A 27,718-nucleotide genomic window follows, 5' to 3' on the forward strand; every position below is an offset into this window, starting at 1 on the left:
CTTCCCCTGCCTCAGAGTAATAGGAGCTGTCTGTTATCTCCAGCTGGAAAATTAAAGTTCTACTTGGTCAAAGCCAAAAGGTAATACAGTTCTATAACCCTGTGGTTTCATCTGTTTATTACTTGCTGTTTGGGGAGAAGACAATAAATAAAATATCTGTGTATGTAATATCCCCTTTTCCCTCCGGGGACTCACATAAGTCCCAAATTTCTAAACAACCTCAGTGTGAAGCAATGTTTGCCCAGAGTCCACCAGCTTCTTTATGACTCTCTCATTAACCTCTTTAACCTTCCAATTCCTGTTTCTTGGGACTGATCACTTCTACCTAATAATGTTGGTACAAACTATTGTATAGACTGAAATAATAGAATGACATGTCCTCACACATACACAAGCAGCCGGTCAGTCCCTGAGTAGTTCTAGAACTATGAAACATCCAGAGTGGACCATAAAATAAAGAGAGGCTCTACGGATGAAAACACAAGTCTGAGCAAAACTCATCTTGGTCGTTGTATCTGGCAGCTGGTTGCTCACTCCAAGACCTCTTTGTTTACTCCCTCCTGGCCATTTTTAGAGAAAGCGAAGAACTGTACTGGAGAACAGTACAGGAGAACCAGGTCTCACAACCTTGCAAACTTCTGACCTTCAGAGTTTCCAGTTGCCCTGGAAAGAGCAAATGGATCCTGAGAAAACTGGGAGAACCAGGTGGGGACAAATGCTTGTTGTTAGAAAGTATAGTCTGTCTGACACCTGCCTTCTCCACCTCTCCTTACCTAGTGCTCTGGCTCGGGCTCATTGCATCATTTCTATAATATGAGCCAGAGGAACACTAGGCTTTGTGCAGTTCCATTTCTAGAAGACATTTCATGAAAAGTCATCAAGATTCCAGGTATCAGTCAAGCTGAAGTGGTTCTTTCCAACATAGTCAGCCCAGTCTTGATCTCTTGGTTCTTCTGCTTTCTCATTGCTCCCATCAAAACAGAACAGGATATATGACCTTTTAAGTCTTTTACAATTTGACAAAAACATCTTCATGATAATGCACTAGTATCCCTAGGTAATTTTAAGACTCTTATCTTTAATTGTGGGAATGAAGGGTTTTATCTCCCATGCAAGGATTTTCATGCACCAACTAAGCAGTGTGCAGGGTAGAGATGAAAGGGAGCCTCCCCAGGCTCCTAAAAACCATGCCCAGTCTTGGGGAGGGGCCAGAACAGATGCTGCATCAAGAACAGAAGGACAGAGAGAACTCAGAGAAGATGGCCCGAGTCAAGGAGCAGTCACTCCGTGACTTCTCTGTTCTGCTCACTTGGCTGTCCTCATGGCACATATCTAGGCTGCTCCCTAAAATGCTATTTTCTGCAGTGGTTGTGAAGGGAAAGGTCTTGAAATAGCTGGTTTCTTGCACTGTGGCCCCTGGGCCTGGAGCCAGAGATATTTGAGCCATCTTCCTTCCATTGGTCTTCTCAGCTCCTTTCCAGGGCCTGGGACTGCCTGGTCTTTCAGTCTCTTTCCTCTTACTTCCCCTGAGCCACCATCACTGACCTGTTAGTGCTCCCTCCCCAAGTTCATCTCCCAGCCCTACACGCTGCTGCCCCTTTCCCTCTAGAAGACAGGCCACTTCCTCAGTGCAGAGTTCTCTGCCTTGGAAAGGGACCCTGTGAATGTGGGAGGGGAGAATGAGCTCAAAATTTGTTATTGCCCAACATATATCGGCTCTGGAGACAGAGGAGTGCCTAAGGGAATCACAGAGGGAGCTTCAGCCATGGAAGGGCAGGTAGACATATAACATGATCTAGGATATTTACTACTCTCCCTGCCTGTGCAAGTCCTTGTGTGTGCATATGTGAGAGAGAGCGAGAGAACATGAGTGTGTTGAGGGAAAATCGACATCTTTGACAATAATTATAGTTACCAAGAAACTTTAAAAGTGAGAGAAAGAACTGAAGCTTTGGCTAGCTAAGAGTAACACTAATTACAGCCTTTATGCAAATTAAGTCTAATTATCATGCAACACAATAATAATATGTCTATCACTCTAATGTGTCAGATTAACTTTCTTGTAAATTTACCGGAACAATTCTGAGCTTTCTTCATGTACTAGAGTTCTGCAAGTAAAAGGACTGTAAATTAACAGAACTACATTGTCTTTTCAAGTCCTCTGCTCATATTTCTAGACGGCTGTTTGTCTTTTTCCTTAATGGTTTTTAAATAGTCTTTATGCATTGAGGAGAGAATTCTTTTATCTATCATATGTGCTGCAAATATTTTTTCCAGTTTGGAATTTTAATTTCGATGGCATACTAGAGAACGTAGAAGAAATTGGTCTGATTAAATCCATGTGCTTACTTTCTTAGCAGTATACTGGCCTGCTTACAATTTTTTAAAAATATAGAAATAGTACCCATTATATCCATTTGCCGAAGCCTGAAATTCCTTTGAACAGAAAGTAATCTTTCATTCCACAAATAGAGATAAAAGGTTTACAAATGTACAGGGCCTTAGAAATAATACATTAGTGTGTTTCAGGTAAATGTGTATAATGACAACAGTCTTGCCTGCTTATGGTGTGAGTTTCATGTAAAAAGGGGTAGAGAATTCAGTACCAGGATGTGTGAGGAAGCACAGTCACTAAGGAGAGTTTCAGAAACCAAGACTAACCAGCTCCTAGAACCTTCCCTGACCTTCCAGTTCAAAGTTAGACGCCTCTTGCCTGCAGTGCCACAGCACTCATGTGTTATATCCCACGGATCACATAGTCATGGTTGCTGTTTACTTCTTTGTCTTGCCTTCTTGGAGGGCAAGAAAGTCCTCCAAGAAAGGGCTTGGGAGCTTGGAGGGCAGAGGTTACATGTAACAAGTTTGCCATTGTATCCAAAGCACCATGCTTCATAGGTTTTTAATAAGCCTTCACTGGATGAATGAGCAAAGGAGTCAATAAATCAGTAAACTAATGTTATTCTTTTCCTCGGGGCTTACATGACTGGATCCCTACCTCTTCACAGAAAAGTGAAAGGGACTGAATATTAAAAGAGAAGATTCAAACTGGGAAGATAAGCTGCTACAGGGTGATCATCACTCTTGCAGCATCCAACCCCAAAAGGTCCAGAAATAAACACCCCAACAGAATTTCACTCAAAGACCATGATTTCCCTCCAAGTTCAGATTCCAATATACCAAGGCGAAGGGGAAGAATGCCTCTCTTCTCCTCCCCAAGAGACACAGAGCTTCCCAAGCCAGAAGAGATCCTCTAGTGCCTGTGGGCTAAACCCTGAGGAAGGGGCAATTGAGTTTCTAGACACTGTTCAGAAGAAAAGATCTCATGGGGTAGGGGACTCTGTCTGAGCCAAGTGCTTCTAATGCTCTCCTGGGTATTTTATGATTCATCTCGCTAGAACCTCTTTATCTTCTTGAAAGTTTGCTGAGCTGTCAGTCCTCCTTTAGCTGACCTCAGATAACACCACATCCTGCTCTCTGATCCCGGGACCCTGTCCTGTGGGTCTGAGTCCTGTCTAGATGATGTAGGCCCTGCCCAGACCACCACAAGTGCTGACCTCTTTTCTGGCCTTCTTGGCAAGTTCAGCCTGGTCCTGGGTTCACGCTATTTTGATACCTTGTGCAAACATGCATTTCCTCATCCCTTGCCCCACATTTCGTAAATAGACTCAAGCCCTGACCAAAGATCCTCGGCTTCCCATGTTGGAAACTGCCCTGTACACTGTCAGCTCTTTTTGGCCAGGTCTGTGCACAAGTATCACACACTAGGGATTGTTTGCTATTCGAGTTTCTTCTTGACTCAAGCACTGTGTGCATCCCCACCTGCTTACTTCTGTTTGCAGATTCCTGTTGCCCTGTGCTTTAACTTGGGTTTCTAGACTCCTATTGTCCTAGCGTTGGCTTGGGTTGTACTTCCTGGTTACTCAGTGATCATTTCTCCTAGAAATCATCCAGCTACCTCTCAGAAATCAGGACTGAGCCCTCTGCTTATAGATATGACTGGAGGCACCCTCAAATCATGCCGGAGCACCCTCTTCACTGCACAGTCCACTCTTTGATTTCCATGGGCACCCTCCCAGCACTGCTCACCTGATTCATCATTGTCCTGACATGAAAAGGGCATAGAAGAACCACCACCACTTGTGCCACACAAAATATTTCTTTCAAGAAGCTCATTGGGAAAGCAGCTAAGTGCACAGATTTCCATCTTTTTCCCATAATAGGAAGTGTTTTCTGAGTGGAATACAACTTAGTACACCATAGAAAGGGCTCCAATATGAAGAACTCATTCCCATAAGGTTCTAAAACTGTGTAGAAAATGGCTAAAGCAACTACAGAAAGAAGAACAAACAAAACTCAAAGTTAGTAGAAGGAGAGAAATTTTAAAGATCAGAAGTAAGTGAAATAGAAATGAAGAAAACAATGGCAAAGATCAATGGAACTAAAAGATGGTTCTTTGAGAAGTTAAACAAAATTGATAAAAATCTATCCAGACTCATCCAGAAAATAAAAAGAGGGAGAACTCAAACCAAGGAAATTAGAAATGAAAAAGGAGAAGTTACGACTGATACCACAGAAGTACAAAGGATCATGCTACTGCTGTCACTTCAGTCGTGTCCGACTCTTAGTGACCCCATGGACTGCAGCCCACCAGGCTCCTCCGTCCATGGGATTTCCCAGGCAAGAGTACTGGAGTGAGGTGCCATTGCCTTCTCCAACAAAGGATCATAAGAGACTGCTAAAAGCAATTATATGACAATAAAATGGACAAATTCTTAGAAAGGTACAAACTTCCAAGACTGAGCAAAAAAGAAACAGAAAATATGAATAGACCAATCACAAGTAATGAAATTGAAACTGTGATTAAGAATCTTCCAACAAACAAAAATCTAGGACCAGATGGCTTCATAGGCACATTCTATAAATATTTACAGAACTAACACCTATCCTTCCAAAAACTTGAAGAGGAAGGAACACTCCCAAGCTCATTCTTTAGGCAACTATCACCCAGATACCAAAAGCAAAGATATTTTTAAAAAGAAAATCACAAGCCAATATCAACATAGAGGCAAAAATCCTACACAAAATACTAGAAAACAAAATCCAACAACACATTTAAAAGATCATACACCATGATCAAGTGTATGATAAAAGTTCTTCAGAAAGAGGGCATAAAAGGAACCTACCTCAACATAGTAAAGGCCATATAAGACAAACTCATAGGAAACATCATTCTCAATAGTGAAAACTGAAAGCGTTTCCTCTGAGATCGGGAACATGACACAAATGCTCACAGTTGCCATTATTATTCAACATAGTTTTGGAAGCCCTAGCCATACCAATCAGAGAAGAAAATGAAATAAAAAGAATACAAACTGGAAAAGAAAACTGTCATGGATTGCAGATGACATAATATGATATGTAGAAAACACTAAAGATGCTACCAGAAAACTATGAGAGCTCAAAGTTTCAGGGTACAAAATTAACACACAGAAATCTCTTGCATTCCCATATACTAATAAAGTGTGGCAAAACCAATACAATATTGTAAAGTAATTAGCCTCCAATTAAAATAAATAAATTTAAATTTAAAAAAAAGAAATTAAGGAACAACCCCATTAACCATTGGGAAAAAAATATATAAATATATGTGTGTGTGTGTGTGTGTGTGTGTGTGTGTATAATATCTAGGAATAAACCTACCTAAGGAGGCAAAATATCTATACTCAGAAAACTATAAGACACTGATAAAAATCAAAAATAACACAAACAGATGAAAAGATATACCATGTTCTTGGATTGGAAAAATCAATATTATTGATTATTATGAAAATGAACATACTATTCAGAGCAATCTACAGATTCAATGCAATTCCTATTAAATTACCAATGGTATCTTCTCACAGAATTAAAATTTAAAAATTTATAATTTATATGAAAACACAAGAGACCTCAAATAGCCAGAGCAATCTTTAAAAAGAGAATTAGAAGTGCAGGAATCAGGCTCCTTAAATTCAGACTATATTACAAAGCTACAAAGTAATCAAAACAGTGTTGTACTGACACAAAAACAGAAATGCAGATAAATGAAACAGGATAGGAAGCCCAGAGATAAACCCATGGTCACCCAATCTATGACAAAGGAGGCAAGAACATACAATGGAGAAAGGTCAGTCTCTTCATTATGTGGTGTTGGGAAAACTGGATAGCTACAAATAAAAGAATGAAATTAGAACACTCCCTAACACCATACACAAAAATACGCTCATAATGGATTAAAGGCCTACATGTAAGCCAGATACTATAAAACTCTTAGAGGACAACATAGGCAGAACACTCTTCAACATAAATCACAGCAAGATCTTTTTTGACCCACCTCCTAGAGTAATAAAAAGACCCTGATGCTGGGTAAGACTGAAGGCAGGAGGAGAAGGAGATGATAGAGGATGAGATGGTTGGATGGCATCACCAACTCAATAGACATGAGTCTGAGTAAACTTCGGGAGTTGGTGATGGACAGGGAGGCCTGGTGTGCTGCAGTCCATGTGGTTGCAAAGAGTTGGACATGACTGAGTGACTGAACTGAACTGAACTGGAGTCATGAAAATAAAAACAAAAATAAACAAATGGGACCTAACTAAACTGAAAAGTTTTTGCACAGCAAAGGAAACCATAAACAAGATGAAAAGACAATTCTCAGAATGGGAGAAAATAGTTGCAAACGAAGCAACCAAGAGAGATTCACCTCCAAAATATACAAACAGCTCATGCAGCTCAATATCAAACAAACAACCCAATCATAAAATGGGGAGATCTAAATAGACATTTCTCCCAAGACATACAAATGGCCAAAAGGCACATGAAAAGATACTCAACATCATTATGTATAAGAGAAATGCAAATCAAAACTACAATGAGGTATCACCTCACACCAGTCAGAATGTCCATCAAAAAATCCACAAACAATAAATACTGGAGAGGGTTTGGAGAAAAATGAACCATTTTACAGTTTTGGTGGGAATGCAAATTGATACAGCCTTTATGGAGAACAGTGGGCATCCCAGATGGCTAAGTGGTAAAGAATTCGCCTGCCAATTCAGGAAATATGGGTTCAATCCCTGGGTCAGAAAGATTCCCTGGACAAGGGAATAGCAACCAACTAAAGCAGGATTGAGGACAGGAGGAGAAGGGGATGACAGAGGATGAGATGGTTGGATGGCATCACCAACTCAATGGACATGGGTTTGGGTGGACTCTGGGAGTTGGTGATGGACAGGGAGGCCTGGCATGCTGCAGTTCATGGGGTTGCAAAGAGTCAGACACGACTGAGCGACTGGACTGAACTGAACTGAAATGAAAGTATTCTTGCCCAGATAATCCCATGGATAGAAGAGCCTAGCAGGCTACAGTCCATGGGGTCACAAGGAGTCAGACATGACTGAGCAGGCATGAACATTATGGAGATCCCTTAAAAAACTAAAAATAGAACACCATATGACCCAGAAATCTCACTACTGGGCATATACCCTGAGAAAGCCATAATTCAAAAAGACACATGTACCTCAATGTTCATTGCAGTGCTATTTACAATTACGAAGATATGGCAGAAACCTGAGTGTCCATCAACAGGTTAATGGATAAAGATGTGATACATATAAACAGGGAAATATTACTCAGACATAAAAGGAGCTAAACTGGATCATTTGCAGTGATGTGGATGGAACTAGAGTCTATCATACAGAGTGACGTCATAAAGAGAAAAACAAATACGGTATATTAATGCATAAATGTGAAATCTAGAGAAATGGTACAGATGAACCTAACTGCAGGGCAGGAATAGAGATGCAGATGTAGAGAATGGACACGTGGGCACAGCAGGGGAGGGGGGAGTGGGGAAAACTGGGAAAGTAAGATTAAATATTTGTTGTTGTTCAGTCACTAAGCCATGTCTGACTCTTTGTGATTCCATGGACTGCAGGACACCAGGCTTTCCAGTCCTTCACTATCTCCCAGAATTTGTTCAGATTCATGTTTACTGAGTTGGTGGTGCTATCTAACCATCTCATCCTCTGCCGCCTTCTCCTTTTGCCTTCAATCTTTCCCAGCATCAGGGCCCTTCCTAATGAGTTGGCTGTTTACGTCAGGTGGCCAAAGTACTGGAACTTCAGCATCAGTCCTTCCATTGAGTAAGACTGACATATATACACTGCTGCTGCTGCTGCACTACCATGTGTAAAATAGATAGCTAATGGGAAGTTGCTGTGTAGAACAGACAGCTCAGATATGTATACATATATCTGACTCACTTCGTTAAATAGCAGAAACTAACACAACATTGTAAAGCAATATACACCAATAAAAAAGAAAAGTTAATAAAAAGATAAATGCTCCCCAATGTTCATGGCAACACTATTTACAATAGCTGGGACATGTCGGCAGCCTAAATGTTCTTCAAAAGAGGAATGGATAAAGAAGATGCAGTACATATATGCAATGGAATATTACCTACTCATAAAAAAGAGCAAAATAATGCCATTTGCAGCAACATGGATGGACTTAGAGATTGTCATACTGAGTGAAGGAAGTCAGACACAGAAAGACAAATAGATGATATCACTTACATGTGTAATCTAAAAAATGTATAAATGAATTTATTTACATAATATAAAAGAGGTATAGTCATAAATGTAGAAAACAAATATGATTACCAAGGATAAGTGGGGAGGGATAAATTTGGAGATTGGGATTGACATACATACATACATTATATATATATATATATATATATAAAACTAAATATAAAATAGGGATGTCCCTGGTGGTCCAGTGGCTAAGACTCTGAACTTCCACTGCAGGGAGCATGGGTGCCATCTCTGATCAGAGAACTTAGAACCCACTTGCCACGTATCACAGCCAAAAAAAAAAAAAAAATAGGTAACTAATAAGAACATGGGCTTCCAAGGCAGTGCTAGTGGTAAAGAACCCCCCTGTCAATGGAGGTTAGACATAACCAATGCAAGTTCCATCCCTGGGTAAGGAAGATCCCCTGGAGAAGGGCACAGCAACCCACTCCAGTATTCTTGCCTGGAGAATTCCATGGACAGAAGAGCCTGACAGGCTGCAGTCCACAGGGTCGCAAAGAGTCAGACATGACTGAAACAACTTGGCACACAAGAAGAACATGCTGTACAGCACAGGGACCTCCACTCTATACTACATAATGGCCTATATGGGAAAGAATGTAAAACGAAGAAAGTGAAGTCGCTCAGTCACATCTGACTCTTTGCACCCTCATGGACCATCAGTTCAGTTCAGCTCAGACACGACTGAGCGACATGACATGACTCTTTGCGACCCCATGAATCGCAGCACGCCAGGCCTCCCTGTCCATCACCATCTCCCGGAGTTCACTCAGACTCACATCCATCGAGTCCGTGATGCCATCCAGCCATCTCATCCTCGGTCGTCCCCTTCTCCTCCTGCCCACAATCCCTCCCAGCATCAGAGTCTTTTCCAATGAGTCAACTCTTTGCATGAGGTGGCCAAAGTACTGGAGCTTCAGCTTTAGCATCATTCCTTCCAAAGAAATCCCAGGGCTGATCTCCTTCAGAATGGACTGGTTGGATCTCCTTGAAGTCCAAGGGACTCTCAAGAGTCTTCTCCAACACCACAGTTCAAAAGCATAATTCTTCGGTGCTCAGCCTTCTTCACAGTCCAATTCTCACATCCATACATGACCACAGGAAAAACCATAGCCTTGACTAGACGGACCTTAGTCAGCAAAGTAATGTCTCTGCTTTTTAATATGCTATCTAGGTTGGTCATAACTTTTCTTCCAAGGAGTAAGCGTCTTTTAATTTCATGGCTGCAGTCACCATCTGCAGTGATTTTTGGAGCCCAAAAAAATAAAGTCTGACACTGTTTCTACTGTTTCCCCATCTATTTCCCATGAAGTGATGGGACTAGATGCCATGATCTTCGTTTTCTGAATGTTGAGCTTTAAGCCAACTTTTTTGCTCTCCTCTTTCACTTTCATCAAGAGGCTTTTTAGCTCCTCTTCACTTTCTACCATAAGGGTGGTGTCATCTGCATATCTGAGGTTATTAATAGGGACCATAGCCTACGTTATTCCTCCATCCATGGAGGTTTCCAGGAAACCATACCAGAGTGGGTTGCCATTTCCTTCTACAGAGGATATTCCCAACCCCAGGGCTTGAACCTGGGTCTCCCACATTGCATGCAGACCCTTTACCATCTGAGTCACCAGGGAATATATATATTATATATTTATTATATATATAATATATATGTATATATATAATTGATTCACTTTGTTGTACATCTGAAACTAACACATCATTGTAAATAAACTATACTCTAATTCAAAAAAATTTTTACTTTACAATACTGTATTGGTTTTGCCATACCTTGACATGAATTCACCACAGGTGTACAAAGTAAAAAATTTAAAAAATAGTTATTGAAAGAAGACCAAAACTCCAAAGACAAAAGAAAATTTTTTCCAAACAACAAGGCAAAACCTTTCTCAGAGCTCCTCAAATGAATATTAATATCGCCACTTGGGGAAGACTTGTGAGAAGAGCTATTCCTACAGTAAATCATTCTGGCACCTTCAGCCCTCAAGCCCCTGTGCCTGCTACGGTGCCAGTGGTTGATGTACGCAACCCTGAATTAGCACCTCCAGCTAGTGATTCCACAGTAACCAAGTTGGACTTTGATCTTGAACCTGAGCCTCCTCGAGCCCCACCACGTGATTCTTCCCTTGGTGAAATAGATGAATCTGCAAGAGATTTGGATACACCAGGACAGGATTCAGAAACTGTTTTTGATACTGAGAATGACAGAAATAGAATACTTCCAAAATCTCAATCTGAATATGAGCCTGATATCCCTCAGTCAGGCCTAGAGTATAGTGGTATTCATGAACTTGAGGACAGAAGATCTCAACAGATGTTTCAATTCAATCTACAAGACTTCAGGTGTTGTGCTGTCTTGGGTAGAGGACATTTTGGAAAGGTGCTTTTGGCTGAATATAAACACACCAATGAAATGTTTGCAATAAAAGCCTTAAAGAAAGGAGACATTGTGGCACCAGATGAAGTAGACAGCCTGATGTGTGAAAAAAGAATTTTTGAAACTGTGAACAGTGTAAGGCATCCCTTTTTGGTGAACCTTTTTGCATGTTTCCAAACCAAAGAGCATGTTTGCTTTGTAATGGAATATGCTGCCGGTGGGGACCTAATGATGCACATTCACACTGATGTCTTTTCTGAACCAAGAGCTGTATTTTATGCTGCATGTGTAGTTCTTGGGTTGCAGTATTTACATGAACACAAAATTGTTTATAGAGATTTGAAATTGGATAACATTGCTAGATACAGAGGGCTTTGTGAAAATTGCTGATTTTGGTCTTTGCAAAGAAGGAATGGGATATGGAGACAGAACAAGCACATTTTGTGGCACTCCTGAATTTCTTGCCCCAGAAGTTTTAACAGAAACATCCTATACAAGGGCTGTAGATTGGTGGGGCCTTGGTGTCCTTATATATGAAATGCTCGTTGGTGAGTCTCCCTTTCCTGGTGATGATGAAGAGGAGGTCTTTGACAGTATTGTAAATGATGAAGTAAGCTATCCAAGGTTCTTATCTACAGAAGCCATTTCAATAATGAGAAGGTTATTAAGAAGAAATCCTAAGCAACACCTTGGAGCTGGTGAAAAAGATGCAGAGGACGTGAAAAAACACCCATTTTTCCGACTAATTGATTGGAGCGCTCTGATGGACAAAAAAGTTAAGCCACCATTTGTACCTACAATTAGAGGACGAGAAGATGTTAGTAATTTTGATGATGAATTTACCTCAGAAGCACCTATTCTGACTCCACCTCGAGAACCAAGGATACTTTCAGAAGAGGAGCAAGAAATGTTCAGAGATTTTGACTATATTGCTGATTGGTGTTAAGTTCCTACACACTGTGAAACCAAGCAGACTGACTCACAAGAAGACCTCTTAAAAATAGCAGCCCTTCATTTGCTCTCTGTGCCAACAAAAGCTTCTGAGTTTTTTTTAAACATATGAAGATGTGTTTAAAAGTACTATTCTAATACCTTCTTGAAAAGTGGCTTTTCAATGTATTTTAAACAAAATTCTGAACACTGGAAACAGTTTCATGGAGTTTAAGCTGAATGAACATTGGCCATGAAAATCTATCACGAATACTTTTGGATCAATAGTCTTATTTTTTTAAATCAGAGGGGAAAAAAAACACTCTTCTACAGTCCCTAGCTTTGCCGTATGCCTGCCTTAAATGGAAGGAAAGTTAATTAGTTAATTTTCCTTAGGTGTGTTTTACAAAAACAGGAAAAGAGGGCTTAGGATGTTATTACTGTTCACACGTAGTATGATTCTGTTTGAATAAGGCAAATGCTCTTATTTTTTTAAAGAAATTACTGTAATATCCAAAAAAATGTAGTAATAGTTTGTGCACATTTTGGGGCTTTTTAAAAATGAAATGAATTGATGTCTTGTATTATACATTTTCTATATTTATTAGAAAATTTTTATTGCCTTATCTTTACCAACCATGTAACAGAGCCTCATAGCTTTCTGACTGAGCTACTTGCCAAACGATTTTATTAAATCAACCATGCTGAAACAAACAGGAACAACTAAACATCTGCATTTACTTAGAAATTTAAGAATGAGGACTTAATGATCATCCTGAACCAAGATACTGTTTTTACCTGTATGCATTCCCAAAGTCTAGATGCTTAGTACATTCAGTCGTGCTTTCTTCCAGAATCAGTGAACTGATGGCTCCTTTTTTTTGATACGCATTGTACATTTATCAACCTAGTTCATCTTGTTCTTGTGTCTACTGTAGAAGGGAACTATATCTTTGTTAAAACATATGGATTATCCTTGTATACATGCTGTGAACATGTATATGTGCAAGTTGTAATGTATTCTATGTTGCAGGTTTATTATTTAATTCCACTTCATCACTTTTGTACAGTGGCCAAGCAGACACCTCAGACTCCAGCATTTACATTAAGTGCATTTGTACATTTTAGGCCACTGGATCCAGATTTTATATTGGCAGTTACTGAGGGCAGAAGCAATATATTATAACAGAATGTATAAATATTTTTGATAAAACAGTCTATATTTTACAAAAATTATTATAACACTAAAGCTGTACCTCAAAAGTCTCAAAAATAATTTGATCAAATACTTTGTACAAGGATCCATTTGTGGTTTTTTAATGCCCTTATAGGAAAGTCTTTTTGCAAGCCATGACTTTTCTACTTGCCTGGAGTTTTGGGGTTTTTTTTGTTTGTTTTGTTTCAGTTATTTTCCCTCCTGGTCCATGACTTTATTGTTTTTCCTTAGTTCAATAATAACATCTTTGATTCCATGCTTAGCATGTTAGGGTCATCATACCTCAGGAATAGAAAGTTGTTAACTAACCAATAATGAGTTAACCATTTAATCACTATTGTCTTATGTCTTAAAAAATGCTGAAGTTTAAATCCTATGAGAAAATGAAATCCTGTTGATTTATAGAGGTTTTTTTGAGCTTAAAACATATATGAATATTCCACCTTGCCAGGGTATGTTGGCATGTTTTTGCTATACTCTGAGAACAGTTAAAATTGTTCAGAGATAATTTCTATTTCCTTATAAATTGATTAGAAACCATGATCCCTTGCGGGAAAATCTTATAGGAAAAGGGAGCAATATGTTGATTTAAAATTATTTTAAAATGCCAGTTCACTTCCTCGGTAAAGGACAATAGAGGATCTTAGTTGAACTGTCTACTTTTAATTTAAACAGTGTTAATACAACATTAAAAAAACACTAAATACTTTTGAGGTACAGTCTGCTCACCTTTTCTGGTCCTCAAATATGCATAGAAAGTAATGTCTAAAATAGGTTTTTAGCATTAAAAACTGACATAGCATTTTGTAACTAAAAAAATAAATAAATAAATAATAAAAAATAAAAAAATAAAATAAAATACAATGCAAAAAAATTTTTAAACACTTTTAAGGGGGATCCAAATTTTAAAATTTAAATTAAAAAAGTCAAACTATTAAAAACTGTATATGAAGTGGAAGAGGCAGGGGTGCTGAGGAACATCTAGCTGACTGCCTGACAAGAACTTTAGGACTAAAGGGATCAGCTGCTGCTATCAATCAGTCCTTCCAGGGGACTAATTCAGCTAATCAGCTTCTGGCTAAGCTACTAAAAATGGTGAGGACATGAGCCTCCAGGCTACCCTTCAAGCCTCCTCTTCATGCCTGACTCACTGATAGCCCCCATCCCTAACCTTAGTCGCCAGTCTTGGTCACATAACCTATTTGCAGCCCTCACACAGATATCCACAGCTTCCCTTCCCTGGTGGCTCAGACGATAAAGCATCTTGTCTACACTGTGGGAGACCCGGGTTCGATCCCTGGGTTGGGAAGATCCCCTGGAGAAGGAAATGGCAATCCACTCCAGTACTATTGCCTGGAAAACCCCATGGACAGAGGAGCCTGGTAGGCTACAGTCCATGGGGTCGCAAAGAGTCTGACACGACTGAGCGACTTCACTTCACAAATATCCACAATCTGCTTCCTCCCTGAGCCCCAGCAAGGTAAAATGTTTACAAACGCATAGAGATTTGGAGATGATACATTAGTGTGGTTCAGGCAAATGTGTGTGATAACAAGATCTTTCCTGTGTTTCTGAGAAAGGATTTCACTTAGCAGTAGAAAATTCACTGCCGGAATGGGTAAGGAAGTGAGGCCACCAAGAGAAGCCCTTGAGCTGCTCTGAACTTGGCAGTTATTCCTATTGTTTCACTTGCACTCCCTCTTGTATTGCTTTCTCAATCTCCTCCCCATCTCCCATCAATATTCACACATCCTTAATTTTTTCTCCTAGAACCCTACTCTGTAATATAACTGTGAGTGAGTGAGTGAGTGAAGTCGCTCAGTCGTGTCCAACTCTTTGCAACCCCGTGGACTACCAGGCTCCTCCGTCCATGGGATTCTCCAGGCAAGAATACTGGAGTGGGTTACCATTTCCTTCTCCAGGGGATCTTCCCAACCCAGGGATCGAACCCAGGTCTCCCGCATTGAAGGCAGACACTTTAACCTCTGAGCCACCTATAGAATCACGGAATTTGGGGTATACACAATCTAACCATAAAATGGGAGCATAAAGATATCAACCAAAGTGTGGGAAAGTCAGAGGATGCTTCTTATAAGACCTGTTTAATTTAAATACCTAAACACTTGGGCTATTTACTGTAGTCTACCAGGCTTCTCTGTCCACGGGATTTTCCAGGCCAAGAGTACTGGAGTAGGTAGCCATTTCTTTCTCCAGGGGATCTTCCTGACCCAGGGATCAAACCCAGGTCTCCTGCATTGCAGGCAGACACTTTACCCTCTGAGCCACCAGGGAAGCCCCATTTAACAACTACAGTAACATTTATACTTCAGAAATTTTTTTACTGTCCAAATCGATTCCACTATTCTGCAAAACACTGACATCAGGTTTGGCAGACATTACAAAGATGTTTCTAGTTTTTCCAAAGGTTGGTATTTTTCTCAGTTTATTTCAATTCTACACAAACACCAGAAACTCTCTAAAGGTGAGCTCCATCCTGAATTGCCTTCCAGTTTTAATTAGCAGGGCGCTTTCCAAATGGAAGGCTAAAGTTGTAACATGTTTCCTTCCCTGCTTTTTATCAAATGCTTCCTTGGGGGAGTCTTCATTGCCTTTTAATTGTCCAAGTTTATTTTCATTCCTCTTACTAAAGCGGAGTTGGCAGAGGGTCTGAGGGGGAATATAGGGGTACCTCAGCAACCTTCAAAGTCCTCTTTAATTTTATAATCATCTTCATCCATCAGCCAGCCTCTCTTTTCCCTTGCCTCCATTTTTTTCTTGGTTATTCAAAAAAGCCTTTCTGATTCTCATTTGCTCACATTAATTCACCCTGCTCTTTGGCTGCCCTAACTGGAGTTGCACACCCTCATTTGATTCCCTCCTGTCCCTTTCCTTTCCAAGTCAGATTTTTCTTTGCTCACAGGTTCTTAAGCCACCCTTTGTAAATCCACTTTGCAAAGAGCAAGCAATCTCCAATCTTCTTTTCCAAAGCAATTGTAATCCACTATGCTTTAATTACAGTGTCTATTCAGATGTTCAAAATTCCATCTAGTTATACTTTAATACTCCTTCCCTCTTCCCTCTGCATCATACTTATTAGATTAATTCTCTAAATGTGCTTTTTTTTTTTTTTTTAAGTTTAATACCCTAGGTCTTTGAAGCCACTGCTTACTTAAAGAATTCCAGAAGATCATGATTACCACTAACAAGGCAGCTTTCTGGCTTTAACTGTATAATGCAGCAGTTGCTAGTCCCAGGAGCTCTAGTCCTGTTCCACTCTTAGCTTGAGTTGCTAACATCTTAGTCAAAACACTGTCTCCTCCCTCTCTTGGGACACGATGATGGATACACTTTTGCCTATAATCCATGGAGATCTACACCTGGAGAGTGTCAAAGGAAAACAAATTGAGAAGGACTGGCTTCTTTATTATTATTATTATTGTTCACTCTCATCCTGGATGACTGGTGATATGTTGGAGTAATTCATATTATGTATCTCAACCTTCATTTCTATATAAGTGAAATAGGAAAGGAGAATTAGATGGTTTCTATGGTTAATGTAATATATATCTCTAACTTATCACCATCTATCTTCAAGTAATATTATACCACTTCATATTAGTTAAAGAACCTAAAAACCACAGTTAGAATTAGAAGCCCTTCTCTGGTGGCACAGTGGTAAAGAACGCATCTGCAATGCAGGGAGATTGACCCAGTTCAATCCCTGGGTTGGGTTTGGATCCATCACCTGGAGAAGGAAAGGGCAACCCACTCCAGTATTCTTGCCTGGGAAATCCCATGGACAAAGGAACCTGAGTGCTATAGTCCATGGGGTCACAACAGTAGGATACAACTGAGCAACTGAACAACAAAGATACCTTCTCACTCTTGTAAATGCCACAACTTCTATAATTCAAACTTACTCTCACCAAATCATGTAGGTGTAGGTGTTTCTAGAACTTTAATCTGAACTATGGAATACTCTATTACTTAAAAGTAAATATTTATAGATATATTAAGTAATTAAATTCATCTTATCTTTTTTAACAGTTTTATTAGGGTAAAACTAACACACCATAAAATGCACTTATTAAAATCTATAATTTGATATCTTTTGTCCTATGTATATAGTACAAACAAGACAATATCCATCACCCCTACTTTGAGATTAGTTGAGCATCCCTTATGATTTCATATTATCTGCCTTGTTGGATTTCTATAATAGCTAGGATTATTTGCAGTATTATTTCAGTGGTGACTCTAAGGTTCATGTAAAATATATCTCTAACTTATCGCCATTTATCTTCAAGTAATGTTATACCACTTCATCTACAGTAAAGGAACCTAACAACCACATTTCATTTTTCTCTTAGTCTTTATAATATTGTTGTCATACATTTTGCTTTATGTTATAAAGTCCAACAAACATTGTTATTTTTGCTCTAAATGATCATTTTCTTCTAAATAAATTAAAACAATTTTCAAAGTCTTACATTTATTCACATATTGACCTTGTCCAATAATCCTTAGTCCTATGTGTAAATCCACATTTCCATCGTATCATTTCCCGTGTGCCTGAAGAATTTATTCTATGTAATAAGAATATGTTGGTAACCAGTTTTTTCAGTTTAAGTATATCTGACCAATCTTTATTTAACATTGGCTTTTGAAACATTTTTTCTGGGTATAAAATTATAAGTTGACAGTTGTTTTCCATCAGTTCTTTAAATGCTGCTTGACTTTCCTCTTGTATTACTTAATAAGAAATCTATTATCATTTTTAACTTTGTTCCTCTACACATAAGATATGTTTTTCTCTGGCTGCTTATAGGATTTTTTTTATCACTTATTTATAAACAATTTGATTATAATCTGCTTTGGTGTATTTTTCCTCACATTTATTGGGCTTTTGTTGAGCCTTGGAATTACAGGTGTATAGTTTTCATCAAATTTGGACAGACTTTGGCCATTAAGCCTTCAGATTATTTTGGTGATTTGTTCTCTTTTTAAGGACTCCAATTGCATGTATCCTAGGATATTGGAAGTATACCACATTAATGGATGCTCTGTCCATTACTTTTTCCAGTCTTTTTTTTCTGTTTCATTTTGGATAGTTTCTACTGTGTCTTTTCATGTTCAGTAAACTTTTCTTCTGCATTATCTAATTTGCCATTAGTGTATTTTTAATCTCAGAAATTGTGGTTTTTATCTCTAGAAGTTGTTTTTATATTTTCCATTATACAATCCTTAATACACTCAATATTTTCTCTAGCTTGAGCATATAGAATGTATTTATCTAATAATTTTGTCATCTATACCATTTTTCAGTTGGTTTTGATTGATTTTTCTGATTGTAAATCACCTTTTCTTCTTTTTAGACCTATTTAATTTCTTATTGAGTACTAGAATTATGATTTTTGTCTTATTGGGTGCTAGATATTGTTGTACTTCTATTGATATTCTTGAGTTTTGTTCTGCTTCACCACTGATTTACTTGGAAACAGTTTGATTCTTTCTGTCTTTTATATATATATGTAGAACCAGAGCAGTGCTTAGTTTAGTGCTAATTTCAGCCCACTATTGGGGCAGGACCCTTCAGACTTCTCTTAGTGATATCCCATGAGTTATGAGATTTTCCACCCAGGTGGGAGCTGAATATATTTCCAGTTTGTGTGAGTTTGGGATACTGTTCCCTCTAATCCTCTCAAGTTATTCCTCTCTCAGCTTCAGGCAGTTTCCTTAAAAGTATATGCTGACCAGTATCTATTAATACCTGAAGACACAAAGAGATTCTCAGTAGATCTCCAAAGTGCTCTGTGTAAGTCCCTCCTTAGAACACTCTGTCCTGCAAAATCTAATCACATTGGCCTCCCCATAATCCCAGCTCTCTCTCTTCAATCAAGGAGATCACCCATGTGTCTTCCAGTATTATAACTTAGTCATTCTCAAGAATGTTCCTTAGCTCTGCACCTAAATATATATTTAGGTTTACTGTTTCGTTAATTGTTTTCTACAGTTAACAGCTTCACTGAAACATTATGAATTCTTATTGCCTTTTTTTCTACCTTGGTCCCACTATTTGTAATCATACTAGATACAGAAGTTTAAGTAGAGACAAGGACTTCCCTGGTGAATAAAGGACAGAAGTGGTGAGGACCTAACAGAAGCACAAGAGATTAAGCAGCAGTGGCAAGAATACACAAAAGAGCTGTACAAAAATGTCCTAATGACCCGGATAACCACTATGGTGTTGTCACTCACCTAGAGCCAGACATCCTGGAGTGTGAAGTCAAGTGGGCCTTAGGAAGCATTTCTATGAATAAAGCTAGTGGAGATGATGGAAACCCAGTTGAGCTATTTCAAATCCTAAAAGATGATGCTGTTAAAATGCTGCACTGAACATGTCAGTTATTTTAAAAAAAAAAAAAAAAACTCATCAAAAGATCAGTTTTCATTCTAAGCCCAAACAAGAAAAATGCCAAAGAACTTTCAAACTACTGTACAGTTGTGTTCATTTCACATGCTAGCAAGGTAATGCTCAAAACCCTTCAAGCTAGGCTTCAACAATATGAGAACAGAGAGCTTTCAGATGTACAGGCTGGATTTAGAAAAGGCAGAGGAAACAGATATCAAATTGTCAACATCTGTTGAATCATAGAAAAAGCAAGAAAATTTCAGAAAAATGTTTACTTCTCCTTCACTGAATACGCAAAAACCTTTGACTGTGTTCAGTTCAGTTCAGTCGCTCAGTCGTGTCTGACTCTTTGCAATCCCATGAATCGCAGTATGCCAGGCCTCCCTGTCCCTCACCAACTCCCGGAGTCTACACAAACCCATGTCTATTGTGTTGGTGATGCCATCCAACCATCTCATCCTCTGTCGTCCCCTTCTCCTCCTGCCCTCAATCTTTCCCAGCATCAGGGTCTTTTCAAATGAGTCAGCTCTCCGCATCAGGTGGCCAAAGTATTGAAGTTTCATCTTCAACATCAGTCCCTCCAATGAACAGCCAGGACTGATCTCCTTTAGGATGGACTGGTTGGATCAATTCTTTGGCGCTCAGCTTTCTTTATAGTCCAACTCTCAAATCCATACATGACCACTGGAAAAACCATAGCCTTGACTAGACGGACCTTTGTTGGTGTGCATAGCAATAAACTGTGGAAAATTCTTAAAGGTATGGGAATGCCAGACCACCTTACCTGTCTCCTGAGAAACCTATATACAGGTCAAGAGGCAATAGTTAGAACCAGACATGGAACAACAGACTGGTTCAAAATTGGGAAAGCAATATGTCAAAGCTATATATTGTCACCCTGCTTATTTAACTTATATGCAGAATATATCATATGAAATGCCAGGCTGGATGAATCACAAGCTGGAATCAAGATTGCCAGGAGAAATATGGGCAGCCTCAGGATGCTGATAACACCGCCCTTTTGGCAGAAAGCAAAGAGGAACTAAACAGCCTCTTGATGAGGGTGAAAGAGAAGAGTGAAAAAGCTGGCTTAAAACTCAACATTCAGAAAATGAAGATCATGGCATCTGGTCCCATCACTTCATGGCAAATATATGGGGGAAAAGTGGAAACAATGATAGAATTTTTCTTGGGCTCCAAAATCACTGCAGGCAGTGACTGTAGCCATGAAATTAAAAGACATTTGCTCCTTGGAAGGAAAGCTATGACAAACCTAGACAGTGTATTAAAAAGCAGAGACCTCACTTTGCTGACAGAGTTCCATATGGTCAAAGCTATGGTTTTTTTGAGCAGTCATATATGGATATGAGAGTTGGACCACAAAGAAGGCTGAGTGCCAAAAACTAATGTTTTCTAACTGTGGTGCTGAAGAAGACTCTTGAGTCTCTTGGACTGCAAGGAGAACAACCGGTCAATCCTAAAGGAAATCAATCCAGAATATTCATTGGAAGAACTGATGCTGAAGCTCCGATACTTTGGTCACCTGATGGGAATACAGACCCATTGGTAAAGACCCTGATGCTGAGAAAGATTGAGGGAAGGGGAAGAAGGGGACAACAGAGGATGAGATGGTTGGATAACAACATGGACTCAATGGACATGAGTTTGAGCAGACTCTGGGAGATAGTGAAGGACAGGGAAGCCTGTCGTGCTGCAGTTTGTGGAGTTGCAAACAGTCAGATCTGACTTAGCAAGTGAACAACAACAAAGGAGAGACAATTTCATCAGTGCCAAGAACCCAGAAACAAAGGTTCAGTCATTTTGATGGCCTCATATGAAACTGTCTTACATGTTTCATGTTTACTCATTGGTGATGGATTTCAAGAACAAGGGAAGATTTTCTTCTAAAAAGAAATGTGTCTTTGTGCATAAGAGAGAAACGTCCTCTCCTAATTATTCCCTTTCTTCGAAGCCTGATCTGGCCTTGATTTGCAAGCAATGCCACAACTGAATTGCAATGATTTGTGACTGAGCGACTTCACTTTCACGCATTGGAGAAGGAAATGGCAACCCACTCCAGTGTTCTTGCCTGGAGAATCCCAAGGACGAGGGAGCCTGGTAGGCTGCCATCTATGGGGTCGCACAGAGTCGGACACGACTGAAGTGACTTAGCAGCAGTAGCGGTGCAAAACTGCTTCTTCTTTAGCTGCCATCTATTCATTGTACACCCTCCTATTTCATTTAATAGTTAATGGTGTAGCTTAAAACACGCACACACACACACCCCTATCTAGCCCTCTGTTCATATCAATGCAGATGACTTCCCAGTTCATATTTCAGGCACCATAGATATCAATGCAGATGACTTCCCAGTTCATATTTCAGGCACCATAGTAATAATTTTTTTAAAAAAATGAGTGCTACAGTTATCAGAATTGAGGTCCTAGGAGAACCCATTCAACTCAAAGTCTGTTGATAGACAATAAAGCACCCCACACCCTAGAGAAGAAAGATCTATTAAAAACCCAAAATATTGTTGCCACAGTTATACCAGCTCTCTGCTACACAACAGAGGCAGAGATATTTCCTTTAATCTAGTTCCTGTGATCTCACCATGTCCCCTTGATTTTAAATCAGGTGACAGAATAAAAAGTTTTCTGTTCCAATCCTGTCTTCCCAGTGGGCCTCTCCTCCATGCTGACATGCCACTCTTTCCTGTTCTCCCAGCAGCAGGGCAGCAATCAAACACTGTGGATGAGACCCATGCTGGCAGCCTGTCAGGAGCCTGAGGGCCTAGCCTCATCATCCAGAAACAGAGGGAACCAAGCTGCTGGCTTCTTCTGAGGCTCAACACTCACTCCCTGTGCATTATTGTCAGGGCAAGCAGGATCAGCCAGACTCTTTCTGAACTCAGTGGCCCAGAGACATTAAAAGGTCACCTTGCCCGCTGAGGGCCCACTTCTTCTAGACCCTCTCCTCTTGGGCCTACCAGATAAGCAAGTGAGGAGTTGTAAGACTGAATTTTCTTGAAAGCCATTTTCTGCCCGCAAGTTTGGACCCCCCACAAATTAGCAGCCAATCTTATAAGGAAGACCTTCCAGACAACATTTGCAAGGGTAAATGACCAGTCTCATCTCCTTCCTATCCCTGTAAAAGTACACAAGGTGTTGGAGAGAGGTCAGTGATCTTTTGGAATAAAAATGTCCTTACATGGTTTTTCTTTAAATTAATAACAAATTTCCTCCACTCAGAAAAACCAGAACTTACATTTGAGTAACTCTTTCTATTTATTCATTTAACAAATATGTTCTGAGGCAGGCAGGTGTTAGGAGGTGGACATATGGAAAGAATCCAGGCTGGTGTGGCCCAGCCTTCACAGGGCTCATGGTTTGTTGAAGAATTCAGATGAGTCTGAAGCACTTGCTGTAATGATGAAGGGCTATATGAGAGGAGGAGCATAGGATATAAACACATATAAGAGGGGCACTGTGTCCAGGCTTTGAAAGTTCAAGGAAGACATCCCTAAGGAGGTCATATCAACAGGAAAACCTGTAAGATAAGGGAAACTGCAGAGTAAGGAAAATGGAGTGGGAGAGACAGAGGAGAAGAGTGCCCAGAGGCAGAGGGAACATCAAGAAACAAGAAAGGGGCGTCAACAGAGACTGATCCAAGGCTTCAGGATTTTAAAATCCAAAGTGTTTGCAATGAGAGAGGAGAGGATGGGACAAATTGAGAGAAGAGCATTGAAACATGTGCCTTGCCATATGTAAACAGAGGAAAGTTGGTGTATAACACAGGAAGCTCAACCTGGTGCTCGGTGACAACCTAGAGGGGTGGGTTGGGGTAGGAGGTAGGAAAGAGGTTCAAGAGGGAGGGGACACACGTATACCTATGCCCAATTCATGCCGATGTATGACAGAAACCAACACAATAAAGCGTGTATTCTCCAATGTAAGATAGAATTTTTTAAAAATCCAAAGTGTTTGGATCTTAACCTGCCAACAGCAGGGTACCACTGAAGGGTTTTAAGCAGGAACCAACAGGATGCAGTTCACATTTCAGAAGATCATTCGGGTTGAGAGAGTAAGGGGTACAGGGAGCAAGGTTGGAAATAAGAGGAAGAATTAATATTATTGTCACCGAAGCAAGAAATGACTCTAGTATGAACCAAGTGAGTGGCTGTAGAGTTTTGGAGAAGTAGATATATTTTATAAATATATATGAGATAGACTTAACAAAGAGTAAATGAGTGACTGAGGGCAGAGGTTCGGAAGGAAGAGATGGGACCTCAGAAGATGCTTTCACTAAGGGAATGGTGAGGCCCTTTTATACGACAGGAAACATCAGAGGGGACAAAAGCCCAGAGTGGGGACCAAATTTTTCTATTACCAACTTGGTTACCTGGGGAAAGGGAGGGAGGTAGTGGAGCCAGGCATCTCCCAGAAACAATGCACCCATCCTCACCTGCAAGCAGGTGGGTGCCGAGAAGAATATTACAAAATGGAAAAGCTGAGGCATGACATGAAAAGGGAATTTTCCCCAAGGACTCAGAGTAAGTCCATGGTTTTGTCCCCAATTTCCAGTCTGAAGGACCATAGGACCTCTCCTCCCTGGGACCCCTAAGGACCAACCTTCTGACCTGGCATCCTTGAAAAGAGAATCTCTGATTTCCATTAAATGTCAGGTAGTGGTTTGGAGTAGATCCAGAGGCCCTAGAGCTGGAGACATGTTTTCAATAAGTCAAATGAATCAGTAAATCATGAATGGACTGAGGCTACTGAGGCCAGCTTGTTGCCTTCAGGCTTGATATTTGCCAGTGACACCCCTTGCTTAGGAAGGTGGGGCAGCTGAAAGCTGGTCCCTCCCACTCACAGGCCCTGGAGGCTGCGCTGGGCTCACCCGCCACGGCCTCTGTCCCTTGCTCCTCCTGCTGTGGATGCAGACCCCTCCTGGCCCTCTGAATGTCTCCTCCAGCTGTCAGGGTTGGCTCCTCCTCTAGATGTGGTCTTACTCTTCTGACCCCTCTCCTGTTTCTCTTACCAAAACAATTCAGGAAACAGTAAATCTGAATATGCATTTAGGTGCAGATTTAAGGAACATTGTGGAGAATGATGTGAAGTTGCATTATTGGAAGGCAAACAGGAGATCTATGATAAATAGTAATTAAGCAGTTAGAGGGATGCTCATCCAAATGAGAGTTTTATAGCAGTTCAAGATAAGGTAGAGATTTCTGCTTCCACGTGCTATCCACTTCCTCAACAACCTGAAAATATGCTGTGTGTCCTTCAATCCCAGTCCTGGCTGAGGTCTACAATCCGGTCCTCTAGGACACTATGGCCACCCTCCACCCCTTAAATCTGCAAATGCTGGATAACTGAGCTATGCTTTTGCTCATAAACTGTCATTCCACACAGGTACATTGGACTGTAGGATCAAATGCTTTTACCCATAGAACTGGAAATGTAAATAGAGAGATAAAAATGTCTGTGTCAGTGAAACGCTCCATAGGACCCCTAAGGACCTAATTACAAATGAACATTAAATATTTAATCTCATCTTTAGCCCTCAAGGCAGAGGCCCACAGTGGGCCTGACTTGTTCCAAGGGCAAAACTCCACAGTTTTCCCATGTTAATTTTTCCCCATGGGAAGTTTAGCCTTACTGTCAAAACACACTTCCCGCTTATAAAAAATATTTAATAGACTTGCTCAAACACTTACCCACTACCCCCTTTGGCTCCTCCATCTTCCCAGTGACTCTTTCCCAGTTTTAAAAACCAGTGATTGGATTTCCCTGGTGTTCCAGTGGTTAAGAATCCACCCGCCAGTGCAGCAGAGTTCAATCCCTAGTCCAGGAAGATTCCACACGCCGTAGAGCAATTAAGCCCGTGTGCCACAACTATGGAAGCCAGCACTCCTGAGAGCCCAAGCTCTGCAACAAGAAAATCTACTGCAATGAGAATTCTACACACCACAGCTAGAGAGTAGGCCCTACTCCCCATAGCTAGAGAAAGCCCACACACAGCAATGAAGACCCAGTGCAGCCGAAGACAAATACATAAATAACCCAATGGTTTTACATTGGCCCCCATTTTTAGAAAACAAACAACAGTGATAATGGCAATAACTAGCATCTACTGAATACTTCTTCTGCACAAGGCCCTGATGGATGATATAGGAGCCTTATGTATGTGGTCTCATATAACCTTCATAAAACTCTATGAAGAATGTTTTAAACAACTGAAGCTCAGAGAGATCAATTGGCCCAAGTTACATTGTGTGGAATTGACAAAGCTGGGATTCAAACCAGATCACTGACTTCCAAGACAATGCTCATCTACTGTCTGGTTCTCTTTAATGTAGTAAAGAATCTGCCTGCCAGTGCAGGAGATCCAGGAGATCCAGGAGATGTGGGTTTGATCTCTGGATCAAGAAGATCCCCTGGAGGAGGAAGTAGCAACCATTCTAGTATTCTTACCTGCAAAACCCCAGCAACAAGGGAGCCTGGTGGGCTATAGTCCATGGGGTCTCAAAGAGTCAGACACAGTTAAAAGCAGCACAATTTTAATAAAAATTCACTCTGGAACCCAGTGAAATCCTGCTATCCCTTATATATATATACCTGGGAGGCAGACCTAACTTCAATTCTCCCCAAGATCACATGAGGAGATGTATACTTCAAGGCAAAGGCAGACCATTTCCCAAAGTTCGAAGAGGAGGAAACGGTTTGAGGACCTTGTGAGTGGGCCCCTAAGTACTTTATCCTGTTGAACCTACACAACCAGCCGGGCAGGAGAGGAATCATTACATCTATTTTTCCAATGAGGAATTTTAGGTAATTTGTACCCACTGTCACAGACCATGTGAGTTGTACGCAGAGTTGATCCTTGTCATTCTGTCTACCAAGCCCAAGCATTTTCTTTCTTCTAACCTCGACTACTACCACACAGAGATGGCAGAGAGGCTTCCCTCTTGATTAATTTATATTAAATACCTGACACCAAGGTCAGCAACATGTTACTAGACAATGCCTCTGAGATGGACCCACCACAGCTTTGGCTCCATCCTTTTGTTTCCATCTGTTCTAAGGGGCACACACTTCACAAGGGCCTGCAGCTATGTCTGTCCAAAAGTCAAGGTAATTTTCAGAGTGTTACTTCCACTATGGCCAGGTAACACTATGTGCCATTCATACCAAGTTTCCCTCAAATAACAACTATAAACTCTGGATAAAATCCAAAAAGAAAAAAGAAATAACCTGAAGACTAGATAGTGAAAAAGCAAAGCAGTCAGACTCAGAGGGACAACAAGACTTTGAAGAAGGAAGTTACATGAAGTGAGTTTCCCATTTTTACAACTTTAAGAATGAACTAGATATAGCTAGAGAAAATATAATTCAGAAAAATACTTGCATCCCAATATTCATTACAACACATATTTATAATAGTCACAACATGGAAGCAATCTAAATGTCCATCAACGGATGAATGGACAAAGAAGGTGTGGTACATACATATAATGGAATATTCAGTTCAGTTCAGTTCAGTCGCTCAGTCGTGTCCAACTCTTTGTGACCCCATGAATCGCAGCACGCCAGGCCTCCCTGTCCATCACCAGCTCCCGGAGTTCACTCAGACTCACGTCCATCTAGTCAGTGATCCCATCCAGCCATCTCATCCTCTGTCATCCCCTTCTCCTCCTGCCCTCAATCCCTCCCAGCATCAGAGTCTTTTCCAATGAGTCAACTCTTTGCATGAGGTGGCCAAAGTACTGGAGTTTCAGCTTTAGCATCATTCCCTCCAAAGAAATCCCAGGGCTGATCTCCTTCAGAATGGACTGGTTGGATCTCCTTGCAGTCCAAGGGACTCTCAAGAGTCTTCTCCAACACCACAGTTCAAAAACATCAATTCTTTGGCGCTCAGCCTTCTTCACAGTCCAACTCTCACATCCATACATGACTACTGGAAAAACCATAGCCTTGATTAGATCGACCTTAGTCGGCAAAGTAATGTCTCTGCTTTTGAATATGCTATTACTCAGACATAAAAAAGAGTGAAATATTTGCAGCAACATGATGAACCTAGAGATTATCATACTGAGTGAAGTAAGCCAGACAAAGGCAACATATGAT

General features: G+C 40.4%; 1 pseudogene; it reads left to right on the forward strand.

Annotated features, from left to right (window-relative positions):
* The window catches only part of LOC138090284 (serine/threonine-protein kinase N2 pseudogene), a 49,692-nt pseudogene extending 37,715 nt beyond the window's left edge, over positions 1-11,977 (forward strand).
* Positions 11,978-27,718: the final 15,741 nt, after the last annotated feature.

Source organism: Capricornis sumatraensis, chromosome 14 (genome assembly GCF_032405125.1).
Source record: "Capricornis sumatraensis isolate serow.1 chromosome 14, serow.2, whole genome shotgun sequence".
NCBI lineage: Eukaryota > Metazoa > Chordata > Mammalia > Artiodactyla > Bovidae > Capricornis > Capricornis sumatraensis.